Genomic DNA, 13,941 nt, shown 5'->3' with positions numbered 1-13,941 from the left:
TTTTAAATTGAAGCCTGAAAAATAGGAATTAACTAAGCAAAAGGGGCTGGAGGACAGATGTGTGGAAGTCACTAGGTGTGACAGAACTTTTATCTTCAAAGAACTGAAGCATATAAGAGGGCTAGAAAAATACAAAGAGCTGTTTATTGAGACATTTGTACTTTATCTTAAGGGTAATTGGAAGACATTTTTATACAAAGAATGAGCAAGTATGCTTTTCTTAAAAGATGATTCTGGCCCTAGCCCGTTTAGGTCAGTGGATAGAGGGTTGGCCTGCAGACTGAAAGGCCCCAGGTTCAATTCCAGTCAAGGGTATGGACCCTGGTTGCCGGCTCCTTCCCAGACCAGGTCCTGGTTCTTTCCCTCTCTAACGGAAAAAATTTAATCGGGTGAGGATTTAAAAAAAAAAAAAAAGTTAATTCTGGCACAGGGAATAAACTTGAATGAAGGAATAAACAGTATGCTAGTGCTTTAATTTAGGCAAAAGTGGACAATGGTCTGAGACAAAAAATGAAAAGATTCAAGGACTATTTCAGAGGCAAGATCTAAGGAGACTCATAAGTGGATACTGAATATAAGGGAGGATAATGATATTAAGAAAGTTAAAAACTGCCCTAACTTGTTTGGCTCAGTTGATAGAGTGTCGGTTTATGGACTGAAGGGTCCCAGGTTCGATTCCGGTCAAGGTCATGTACCTTGGTTGCGGGCACATCCCCAATAGTGTGCAAGAGGCAGCTGAATTGATGTTTCTCTCTCATCTGTGTTTCTGACTCTCTATCCCTCTCCTTCCCTCTCCATTAAAAAAAAAAAAAAAAAAAAAAAAAATTCAATAAAATATATACATTTAAGAAAGTTAAAAACTAAGCAAAGTGAAGAAAACCAAGATGCAAGGAGAATCTATGCTCATTCAACAAGTAGAAAACAGCATGTTTCATAAAAACCCCAGTGCTCATTCCACAGCTATCAAAACCTGCACATTACAAATATTTACTGCTTGATATCTGCATTTTAAAAATTCCATAAATCACCAATTTAGATATTAACATTTACACTATTTCTTCCCAGGCCAGGGCTCACCAAGGAGAGGCCATGTTCAGTTTCAGCAAAAAGATCGTGAAAGCCAATGGCAAGAAGCTGGAGGAATTTGAGTCCCAACATCTCCCAGGCTCTGCTGGAGCTGAATATCACATTAGCCAAGAAAATTGAAGTCGGTGAGTGTTGGAGAACTATTACCATCTTTGTTCCTGTTCTTTAACTGAAATATTTCCAGAAAATCCAAGTCTAGCTGGTATAAGAGTTGGAGAAAAAGCTGAGTGGGAAGCATATTGTCTTTATTACTCAGAGAATTCTATCCAAGCTAACTCTAAAAAGCCATACAAAAAATAAGTGTCCCAGAAGCTGTACTCGGACTGCTGTGCACGACATAATCCAGGAGTTCTTGATTGTGGGCAAAAGAATCCACATGAAACAGCATGGCAGTGGGCTCATGAAGGTTCATTTGGATAAAGCCCAGAACAAGGTAAAACACAAGGTTGAAACTTTTCCTGGTGTCTAAGAGAAGCTCATGGGCAAGGATGTTAATACTGAATTCCCAGAATTTCAGTTGTAAACAAAAATGATTAAATAAAGTATCAGTCCCAATAAAAACTTATAGTATGCTTAGGTACTTTCATCCTCACCCAAGGATATTTCTTCCACTTATTCTTAAAGAGAGTAGGAGGAGGAGAGTTGGGGGTGAGGGGGGAGGGGGAGAGAAATATCTATATGAGACACACATCAATTGGTTGCCTCCTGCATATGCTGACCAGTCAGGGATCAAACCTGCAACCTAGGCACTAGCCCTTGACTGGAAATCATCAAATCTGTGGTGTGTCATGAGCCAGCATTCTAACCATACTGGCCAGAATACTTTCATATTTTTTAAGTAAACCCATCAGAAACTGGTATTTCAGCAATAGATTAAGTTTAAAAATTTTAATACTCAGTATTTTAAAAGTCAAAGTTATTATTTCCCAGCTTGAAACAAGATATGAATATTCTATTTGGTGGGCTTGTTTTATATAAACAAGCGATTTTTACAGCATAGTAGTATACAGTACATACAGTAAAGACTTTAGGACTTCTGCTTAGAATAGTCTTGAAAATTTTCAACTTTATTTCTCAATTTAAATTAATAAATGTGAAGAAAACTATCATGCTGTTCTACTCTTCTCTATACACACATTTTTAAAAATGCAAAATGAACACTGGTGGGAAATATTCCAAAGATTCCCACACAAACATAAGCAGCCACATATATTATATTATACTTTGGAAGGGAGAGTTTTAGTTACCAGATCTCAAGACAGGTGCTCTTTCCACTTTACATTTTTTCACCTTAATTCTTGTTATCAAGTTAACAATATATCTCTAGCAGAAACTTGCTTATAATCAGAGTAAGGTCGATGCAAAGAGTTCTGGCTCTATAATTTGACTTTTTTTAGGTTTTAAATTTTATTTGGTAGTAGTTCCTTAACATGATGCTTTGACCATATACTAGGTACCCAGAGGTCAATCAATACTGTTCTTTTAAGTAACACTACACTAAACAAATCACCTCTATTTGATTCTCTGCTTTTCTCCAATGGTAACAATCTACTAGTAAATGATACTGAAAAGATTACAGAGAAATACTGCAGTGCTTCAAAGAGTTGCACAAAGTTAGATTATATAAACCTTTGAGTGGATCATGAAAAATTATGAGTTGCTCTGAAAGAAATGCAGGTGCCTCAGCACTTGACTGTCCCTGATGTGTAACCTCTACTGTGGACAGGAAGTCACTGGCACAAAATATTGAGAAACAGAATGGTTTCCTAAAGACAAAGGTGTCAGATAAGGGTACATTTTACCTCCCTTTCTGTTTAATCTGTACCTAGAACATATAGGAAAAACTAAGCTAGAGGCTCAGAGGAAGAAGTAAAAATTGGGTGAATAGCAATCACTTAAGATATGTGATAACACCATCTTACTGATGGAAAGTAGCAATGATTTGAAACGACTTCCAATGAAACTGAAACAAGAAAGTGCTAAAGCAACCAGGCCAGCATGGCTCAGTGGCTGAGCGTTGACCTATGAACCAGGAGGTCCCAGTCAGGGCACATGCCTGGGCTGCAGGCTCCACCCCCAGTAGGGGGCATTAAGGAGGTAGCTGATTAATGATTCTCTTTCATCATTAATGTTTCTCTATCTCATTCTCCCTCTTTCTTCCTCTCTGAAATCAACAAAAACATATTTAAAAAAAAAAAGGAAATGCCAAAGCAGGACTGTATTTGAACATTAATGAAGAGAAGAAATGAAGAGAAGGCTAAGACTCAGAAGGGCGCAATCTAAGTATTAGGAAAGATCGCCAAGAGCAAAGTTGTGTTATTAGAGACCAAGGCTAATCATCTACACCCCTGTATTTCCTATTACAAAAGTTGGACAATGAAGGCAGCTGCTAGAAAAAAAAAAATGGATTTCAAATATGTTGCTGGAGAAGGGCTCTATGGATACACTGTACCGCTAGAAAGACGGCCAAATGGGTCCTAGAACAAATTAACCCTGAAATATCACTGGAAGCAAATAAGACAAAACTGAAGTTGTCTAAGGCACATAAGAAAGGATTCTTTGGAGAAGACAATAATGCTGGGAAAAACAAGGCAGAGGAAAAGAGGAAGACCAAATATGGGATAGAATGACTCCATAGAAGTTATCTGCATAAGTCCACAGAGGCCTAGTAGGCTGGTGAGGACAAGACATTGTGGATATCACTCAGAGTCATTAAAAGTCAGAGGTGACTGAAGGCACATAACACACACATCAAGAATGATTTCCCAAGCACTAACAAGGACAGAGAACACTCAAGCTAGGAAGATTTTAGGCAGTTATCTATGGACCATTATAATGAAGCTTGTCTAATGACCAAAAAGATAGATCGGACTGAAAATCAAAGGATAGGGTCTGAAGAATGAAAAGCAACAAGGACAGAACATAATTACACAAAAATATGTAATGAAGATTAGTCTAGTTTTGGAAAGTACAGCCTTGACTTAACCCTTAATATTCTTTGTAATTTAAAGGTCTCATGATGAGACTCATTAGCTATACATAAAAAATTAAACATGAATGCTTTAAAACCCTAATGAAGAGCCAATAGGGTAGCAGTAACAGAAACCTGACCAAATCATCATAGCAAAACCTACTGGCAATCTTTAAGAAAACTACTTCTAAAAGCCCATCATACTGTGTTCCAACTTCCCTAGCTTTTCCCTATTACAATGAATGTTTTCATATCAACCAACACATTTTTATGAAGTTGAGTCTCAAAATTTTTCTTCACAATCAAGTGTTAAATGCCGAACACTTTATTGCAATCCAAGCCAAAATATTCCAAAATCACATTTGACTAGTATTGCTTTTTGGCTACCGGAAAGGACTCCTCCTGTGAGAATAGTACAGGACAGAACTTTTCAGAAAATGCCAACATTATGTCATGCTTTTCTAACATACTGTCACACAATTCAGAAGTTATCAAAGATTAAACCAAAAGGCTGGCACTACCTAAATATATAAACAGAAACATAAATTTCTTTTAAAATGCAATTGTTCCTAAAGGTCATTTCAAGAAAACTATTTGCTAACACCTGAGTATAACAACTCAGGTGAAGACTATTACTCAAAAAGATAGAAAGCTAAATGAAGTTGACCACTTAACTATCTGAGGACAGTTTGATGATTCAGGGACTGGGGGATGGTGGTGGGATGGGAGAATCTGAGTGCCAAAGACTTTTATCTAAATCAATAGTGGTGGCTCCAGCTACTACCCATATATATCTTACCTGTCCAATTACAATATGCTTAGAAACTTCTCCACTATCTGGCATTAGGTCTGATCTGGGTTATTAGATGTCTGTACCACAGAATACTAAATCTGCACTTATTTTGAACTCCAGCATCTATCCAAAAGTCCCTGAACTGAAAGGTCCTAGGTCAGAGCAGTTACCAAGTTAGAATTGCTTTTGCCAGACTAGCAGTATTTTCCTTCCTAACTCTAAAGGAAGAAGGAAGCAGGGACTTGAGACCTAAAACTAATCTGACACTAATTTTTCTTTAGTCAAATAAGAGTAAACCTAATAATACACTGGGTCACAGTCCAGGCACTTAGCTAAATGCTTTTTTAGTGTTTTATGTACATAATTTCATTTAACCTCACAATAATCTTCAGGAGTGGATAAAGTAGTGTGTCTAAGGTTACTTAGTTACAAATATCAGAGTCTGGATTTAAAACTAACAGAAAGAAGATTTTAGTCATTAATTAAGCATAAGAGGTAAGGCTAGTATTAATATTCTCTAAGCACTAACTAAAAAGTATTCCTAGTTGATCCTCTTAGATTGTTATTGCTAATACCAAGTATATGTTAAGTCCACTATGCAGATATTAAATGACAAATTAAAAAAAGCCATTAATACAATATGAAAACATTTTAATAAAAATCCTGGAAAGACTATTAAATCCTTCGGACATTTTATGGCTTAAAAATGAGTCCAATGGAAACTAATGATTTAACTTCAAAATGATAGGATTTGAGGCAATTTTATTTTTCCCATTTCTGCCATTTTCTAAATTTTTTGTAATAAATGTGAATTAACAAAGAAAAATTTTACTACAAGCACTATGTATAGTCACACCTCATTTTACTGTACTTTCCAGATGTTGCTTTTTTAAAACACAAATCAAAGACAAGGCCCTCTACCAGCAAAATGTCCAAAGTATGCCTGTAGATCAAGAATCTATTAATTCCAACCTTGCTTTGAATAAATGTTTCAAAAATAAGGCACATAAAAGTTTTCTTTGGAGAAATAGCAATATGTGTAAAGCTAGACAGAACAGGGTGATTATATTCTCCAGAACTGTGCTGTCTAATTCAGAAGCCACTGGTCACACATGTAGCAAGTAGGCACATGGGATGTGGCTAGTAACAAATTACAATACTGGATTTCAAAGACCTTGCAGACCTTGCACAAGATTATAGAGCAGGGGTCTTCAAACTACGGCCCGCGGGCCACATGCGGCCCGCAGAGGAGTCTGATCCGGCCCGCCAGGTTTTTTGGGCAGTGGGCGCAGCCGAGGTGTTTCAGTAGGAATTAGTAGTTCATATAATCCGGCCCTCCAGCTCTCTGAGGGACCGTGATCTGGCCCCCACTTTAAAAAGTTTGAGGACCCCTGTTATAGAGAATCATTTTTTAAATATCAAGCACATGTTGAAATATTTTAGATATATTGGGTCATATAAAATATACTCAATTTAATTTCACTTTTACTTCAATATGGCTACTAAAAATCATGTGTGACTTGCATTTGTGACCTACATTATACTTCCATTGGAGTGCTGACTCTAGGACCTTGTTATTCACAAGCAGCCAGTGAAGTGGGAACCATCTGGGATCTTGTTAAAAAGAGGCAAACCCACCCTGGCCAGTGTTCTCAGCGGCTAGAGCATTGGCCTGAGCACCAAAGGGTAGGGAGTTCGATTTCTAGCCCCAGTAAAGGTGTGTGCAGGAGGCAACCAATTGGTGTGTCTCTTTCACATCAATGTTTCTCTCCCACCCCTCCCCCACCAATCCTTCCCACTCTCTCTTAAAAAAATAAAGAGGCAGATCCTGGGGCCCCACCCCAGAACTGCTGAACTAGAATATGCACTTTAGCAAGATCCCAAGGGATAGTATACACATTCAAATTTGAGAATCGCCATTCAAGAAAAGTGCAATAATTTCCTTTAAATCATGATAATCCCAATATTATTTTGTCCACCCATAAAACAAATGCATTCCGTTCTTGTGGTTTATATTCCACAAAAGACAAGCAAACATTAACTATTACAGCAGTTCTGTTATAATACTTGTTATGAAAACACAAATTTGCTTGAGTGCTACTGATGTACCAGGAAATTTGAGCACAACACATTATTTCCCACTTACTTATGAGCGATTTTACTTTGAGAAACAATAGTTGCACTCAGATGAACCAAGCTTCACAGGAATTTACAAAGCAACACTCACACACACACCTCTAAAACATCTGCCAACCACTTCAATTCACTTGTATGAGTTGTTTATCCATCCACAATTGGTGTTACAACTTTCAGAGATTTATTTCAGATAACCCTCCTTCCATCACATCACAATAACTTACAAGCTGCAACCCTTTCAAGATGTCCACTTCCACAAACCTATTTCAGATCGTGGTCAAGGTAAATGTCATATGTATTATATTGTTCATGTACTCTTTAAACATTTAATATGTTATGGTATGATTTTTGTTAGATTAGTATGCTTTTTAAATGCATCACATTTAATATTTTGCCCATAAACCCCTTGCTATAATTCTGCATAGTATGGTTACTTTCAGGAACACATTATGCCATGTTATTACAGAATGACTATGAATAAATAACATCAGGTTGTTAAGCACAAGGAAAGAACAAAGCAGTGGAAAGGACAGACAATGATGGGGATGCCTGTTCAGAGAAGACCAGGAAGGGTAGAGAAGGCCTCTGTGAGAGGGTGACATTTAAGCAGACACATTACATTTCTGAAGTGAGAGAATGAATACCAGGAGGACATACAGAAAGAACAACATAATGTACAGAACCTCTAAACAAGAATAGATTTCTTCCTGTGGGGCGAGTATGGACAGAGGAGCACAAACGAGGGGAAAAGTGGTTGAAAAGGCTGAAAAACACCTAGACACCAGGTTACACAGGGTATTTTATAGGCCTTGGTAAGCAACAGTCACTGGAGTGGTCCAAGTATGAGGGTGATGTGAGCTGAGGGGCATTTTAACTGGACCATTCTGCACGAGAAAATAATTGTGTGAAACAAAAAGGATACAGGGACATCATTCAGAAGGCTCTTGCAGAGTCCTGATAAGAGAAAGTGGTAGCCAAGACTACAATGGTTGTATTTTAAGTACAAGCAAGTACTTGGAATATAATTTGAAGGTGGAGATAAGGTTTTAAGTATAGCAAAGAAACTTGCTTTCCAGTTTCAACAATAGGCTGAACACTTTAATTGGACTATATTGTACTTTCATCATTGAAATGGGAATAATCTAATTAACCTATTTCAAACGAATCAGATGACAATGTAAAAAGGGCTCTGAAAATTTAAAAATATCGTATAAATCATAAAAGTAGACTCTTCACAGAATATATTTTCAAGCCCGCAATAACTGCTTTTGAAGTAAGTGACATAATTCCAGTTCTTAGTACAAAGTCCAAAGAGCAGAATCCAGTTACAGATGTGGTCCCAGTTACAGAAAAGTTACAGAAATCCTGTAAAGGCCTGGCTGGGTGACTAAGTTGGTTGGAGCATTGTCCCATAAACCAAAAAGGTTGCAGTCAGGGCAAGTACAGGAGGCAACCTATCAATGTTTCTCTCTTACATCGCTGCCTGTGTCTGTCTCTCTCTCCCCCTTCCTCTATCTAAACTCAATAAAAACATATCCTCAGGTAGAAATTTAAAAGAAGAATCCCTGTAAAAGATCCCCTAGCTCATTGCTATCTTCACTCTTTCCAGCATCCTAACAAAATGATACACTACATACACCAAAACCACTCTGTACATCAGAATAAGAAAATGAACATGTTTAACAGAGGGATAATCCAGAATACATAAATTTTGTGACTTATGCACCAAAATTCTAAGTACATTACACCAAGAACTTTAAATACATATTACACAACTCAAAAATAGTTCAATTAAGACTGCCTTAAAAAATCAAAGTAAAGCCAAGACCGGTTTGGCTCAATGGATAGAGCGTCGGCTTGGGGACTAAAGGGTCCCGGGTTCGATTCCGGTCAAGGCATGTACCTTGGTTGCGGGCATATCCCCAGTAGGGGGTGTGCAAGAGGCAGCTGATTGATGACTCTCTCTCATGGATGTTTCTAACTCCCTATCTTTCTCCCTTCCTCTCTGTACAAAATCAATAAAATATATTAAAAAAAAAAATCAAAGTAAACTATTCTAAAATATTTTATTGTGAAATAGAAATATATCATAAATATATAACTATATTTTTAAAAATAGCAAACAATATTTAAAACGTGATGACTAAGACAAATGATGAATGTGTTCAAATATATGCACAATTAGAGCATTTTTTAAATTAAGAAAAAAATGATAAAAACAAAAATATTACTACTGCTAATGTGGCAATCTTTTTATATTTCTTTTAATGGGATAATTATTTCCTGTGATCTTTTTAAACTAATTTCTGGAAAATCCAAATTATCTGCCTAGTTTACTATCTTTCTATAATATAAAGCACCAATCAATAAAAATGGAAAATATCTATTTCTGATCTTCACTATACAAAAAAATACTTAACACAGTTAATGGTATTAAAATCCAAATTTTAGATTCTGTATAACATTTCTGAGTTGCTTTGAAAACAAGTTTCATAATGTGAGACCTTAACTTGAGAAAAATGGCTTCTTCCTAGTAAAAATTTGGCAAGCTTTCACATTAAAATTTATTTTTAAAAGTGAAACTCTTAACGTGATAATTTAGTGTATACACATACAATGTATCAATGTCAGTGCCCTGGCTTTGAAACTGTACTATAATTAGGCAAAATGTAGCCACTGGAGAAAGTTAGGTAAAAACATTAAGCAAACTCACCCTTTAAACTTGTGCTGTCGTAAATACCAACAAATAAGCTTTCAATACGCTTAATGTTTCATCTGTAACAGCATATACAATTATTAGAAGGGACTAATGTCTAGACTCAGCTGTCACTATTTGTTCAATTTAAATAGTAAGTAAATTAACCCTCATTTGTAAAATTATAAAAGAGATATTATCTGTTCTATCTGCCAAGATCAAAATGAGGATCAAAAGAGACTCTTCATAGTACTGTCTAACATTACAAATGCAACAATCTTTCATTTTATTCAAAACCTAGTTATTAGAATAATCAAAAGGCCATGTCAGACAAATACCACAGTCTATTATCCAATATGAAAAGATTCAAACATTACTACATTATATATAAAAACACCAATTATCTCCAAATGGTCCCACTACACAATTCCTTCAAATACTAATTATAGTAATCTTTGTTTGAAAATTAGATGAAAATACATTTCCAAATTTTACCAGATATGGCTAATGACAAAACAAGATAAAAACTTTCACTATGCAGGTAAAAAATTTTAAATCTTTAGAAACAATGGTTACCAAACCAACAAGGATAATTTTCCTTTTTATTAAAAAGATACTTGAATGTTAACTCCAGAGCTATGCAAATGCACTGATTCCCACAAACCAGAGTACCAAAATAAAGAATATTTTTCAATTAACCAACTGAGCTAAGCTATCTGTCCTAAAAAGATGTTTCTAACAAGTAGTCCAAATATATCTTCTTATATATCTCTTACAGTTAATTCCAAGAGGAAAGATGAGAAAAATAGAACAAGCCTCAAGAGGCTGAAGTTTTATGGAATAACTTCCAAGAATCTCTGTAAACATACCCTTCATTCCTAAATCCATTTGTGCTATTATTCTTAAATTTAAATTTACTTGTTAAAATAGAGCTAGCTCTATAAAAAAAAAAAAAACAAAGCACGCGCGCGCGCGCGCGCGCGCGCACACACACACACACACACACACCACTAAACATACTTAAACCAATTGAAAGAGGTTTAAAACTCAATAAAATATAAATTCAACCTGTACTGTATATTCCCTCTTCTGAGGTTTGACTGTTAGCTGCATCTTTAAAAACAGCTCAGCTGCAAAAAACAAATCTAATAACTGTACCATAAGATTCTTGCTTTTGATCATTTTAAAACAAAAGATTGTATGATTTACAAATAGATCAGAGAATAAAAACTTATTTCCCCTTAATTTACAACAAATAGCCTACATCCCCTTAATAATCCTAAGGGACTCAAATATCTAAATCTTTTATATACGCATTCTATGTTGCAATATGTCTTTAAAGATTCCTAGGAGCGACAATTCTCAATCCCTGCTTCCAAACTTTTTATTGTATACCTTAAAAGTCCTTTCTGTGTATTACTTCTAAAGTGTCGCTTTTCAAAGAAATCCAAGGTGCCATGAAAAACAGCAGATATAGCCCCAGCTGGTGTGGCTAAAAGTTAGAGACTCAGCTGGCTCATGCACTGAAGGATTGCAGGATCAATTTCCAGTCAAGGGCAGGTTCCACACAGTTGAGGTCTGGGTGGGTGTAAAGGTAACTAATAGATGTGTCTCTTTCACATCAGACATGTTGGTGTTTTTCTCAAAAAAAAAAAAAAAAAAGCAATGGAGCCCTAGAAGGTTTGGCTCATTGGATAAAGAGTTGGCCTACAGACTAAAGGGTCCCAGGTTCAATTCAGGTCAAGGGCACATGTCAGGGGTTGCTGGCTCAATCCACAGTAAGAGGCGTGCAGGAGGCAACCAATCAATGATTCTCTTTCATCATTGCCATTTCCATCTCTCTTCCCCTTCTTCTCTGAAATCAATAAAACTATATTAAAAAATAAAGAAAATAAAGGGGGGAAAAGCAATGGAAAAAATATGAATGAGGATTAACAAAACGAAACAAAAAAAGATACATTTGTTTAACTCCCTTTGTAAAATGCAAATTACAAATCATAGTACATAGGCTCTTAAATTATTACATTTACTAAAGTCATTAGATTGTTTAATTCCTAAAATTAAAAAAGTAATAAATCTGAAATCACGTCAATAAACAAAATAGTAACCTATTCTTACATTGTTACTTATACAGGCTGAGAGCATAGATAATCCAACATACTTGCATTTGCCTTAGGATGATGACTTTGACTTTATATAGATGAGTAGATATATAGATATAGATATAGATATAGATATAGATAGATATATGTGTGTACACAATACACATATATGTATGTGTATATATATTCCAATTAATATTTAAAGATAAAAACCTAAGGAAATAGAAATGCCTGTAATAAAATTAAACATACACACTTTTTAAAAAGTTTTGTTTCAAACACTTATTAGCAATAAAACACCTGGAATCTAAACTACAATGACTAAGTATTATATGAGAGAAAAATCACCACTTTACATCTTTAAAAGAGAGAATTAAGAAAGATGACTCTCAACTTCTGAATGAAGAAATCCTATTTTATGGTATTTAAAGGAATATGGCAGCCAAGTATTTCAGATTGTACAAATAGGGATGGAGTTATATAGTATTAGTTAACAGGCTCCACAGGAAGACAGACAAGCAGCTTAAAAAGCAAGTTAGAATGTGAAGCCTAACTCAGCAAATGACTAAACCAGAAAAATAAGAAAGAAGTTTCTTACAAATGGAACTAAGAAAAATCAGTAAACAGATACAAATAAAAAGGAAACTAAAAGCCAACAAGAGGTATCTGGAATTCACAAAGAAAGTAAAATTAAATAAAAACAGGAATGAAGAAAAAGTCAGCAGCTATATTACTAACTCTCAATTACAATCAAAATGAAGAAAATAAGAATTAAAAAGTATGCAGCTACAACACTAACTCTCAAGTAAAGTCTTTAGCTTCAAGGGCAGAATCACATCTTATCTTTAACTTCCAGGAATACCACACCATTACTGGCACACAGTGGATGCCCAATGGTTGTTGAATAAATAAGCAACAGAATGTTTTTAACTTGTGAAAGATCTATCAAGCGTGATTCACTGCAAATGTACATCAAGTTCCCTAGAGCACCTAAACTATCTTCTTCCTCCTCAATTTGAGAATAGACAGAATAACCAGATCAGAAACACTAAAAGAGAACCTACATCCTATTTTATCAGTCACCAAATTTTAAACATGAAGCATAATACAGTACAAATAGTACATGCCTTCTAAGAGCTAAAGTTTGAAATGAAAACTGCTATAGAAGAATGACTGATAATAGTATCTTAGACTATACAAAACACTATAGAAAATTTATCCACAAAACTGAAAATATTAATAGTGTAATAGTATCTAAGACATCAAAGAACTCTGAATACTTTAATAACCAAACCCACCTTATGTTTCTTTCAAACAAAATATCGTTTATCTGCTTAAGCTATAGCTGTATTCAATAGAGATATAGACTTTCTATTCCTTATCATTGAAACATATTAATTCCCTCAACCCAGTAATTATGTACAGAGACCAATGTTTTTCAATATTTGATCACACTGAGTAAAACTGATTACTATCCTAGGAGACATAAGAGAATCAGAAGAGGCAGAATATTTTTCTTGTTAATGCTCACCTGAGGGTATTTTTCCATTGAGTTTTAGAGAGTAGAAGGGAGGGAGACAGAAACATTGATGTGAGAGACACATCAATTGGTTGCCTCCTGCAGGCTGGATCAGGACCTGGGATCGAGCCTGCAACTGAGGTACGTCCCTTGACCAGAATCAAACCCGGAATCCTTCAGTTCTCAGGCTGGCTTTCTATCCACTGAGCCAAACAGGCTGGGCCAGAACATTTTTTTAAAAGTAAGCAAAGTATGAGAAGCTAGTTGACAGTCAGAGGCAGAAAGTCATAGGGCACTCTACTGAGTTTCCTTAGGAGCTTTTAAAAGCACAATCAATTTTGTATATTCATCTCAAACATTTATTAAGTGACATAAGATCTTATAGTGAGGAAAAATATAGATGTCTTAATTATCTTAGTGAAATTGGTTTGTTCCTCAATCCATGCTTTAGACATGAAACCTGTATTTTGGTAAATTTAGGAAAATTAAGTCTGAAAATAGTTACTTTTCTCAACCTCCTACCACAAAGAGCTGAAGACAAGGTAATAACTGAAGGGTACTACCTTTATACAAAAAAAAAAATGAGGTTTTAAAAAAGTTGACTAGTTGAATGAACACAGTATAGCAAATACATCAATA

General features: G+C 35.4%; 1 protein-coding gene across 13 annotated transcripts in view; it reads right to left on the bottom strand.

Moving 5' to 3' along the window:
• The window catches only part of WAC (WW domain containing adaptor with coiled-coil), an 81,529-nt gene that overhangs the window by 64,083 nt on the left and 3,505 nt on the right, over positions 1-13,941 (bottom strand). The window lies entirely within an intron of this gene.

Source organism: Pipistrellus hanaki, assembly GCF_964339955.1.
Source record: "Pipistrellus hanaki genome assembly, chromosome: 1".
Classification (NCBI taxonomy): domain Eukaryota; kingdom Metazoa; phylum Chordata; class Mammalia; order Chiroptera; family Vespertilionidae; genus Pipistrellus; species Pipistrellus hanaki.
The sequence above is the reverse complement of the archived record's forward strand: the minus strand, read 5'-3'. Positions and strand labels throughout refer to the sequence as shown.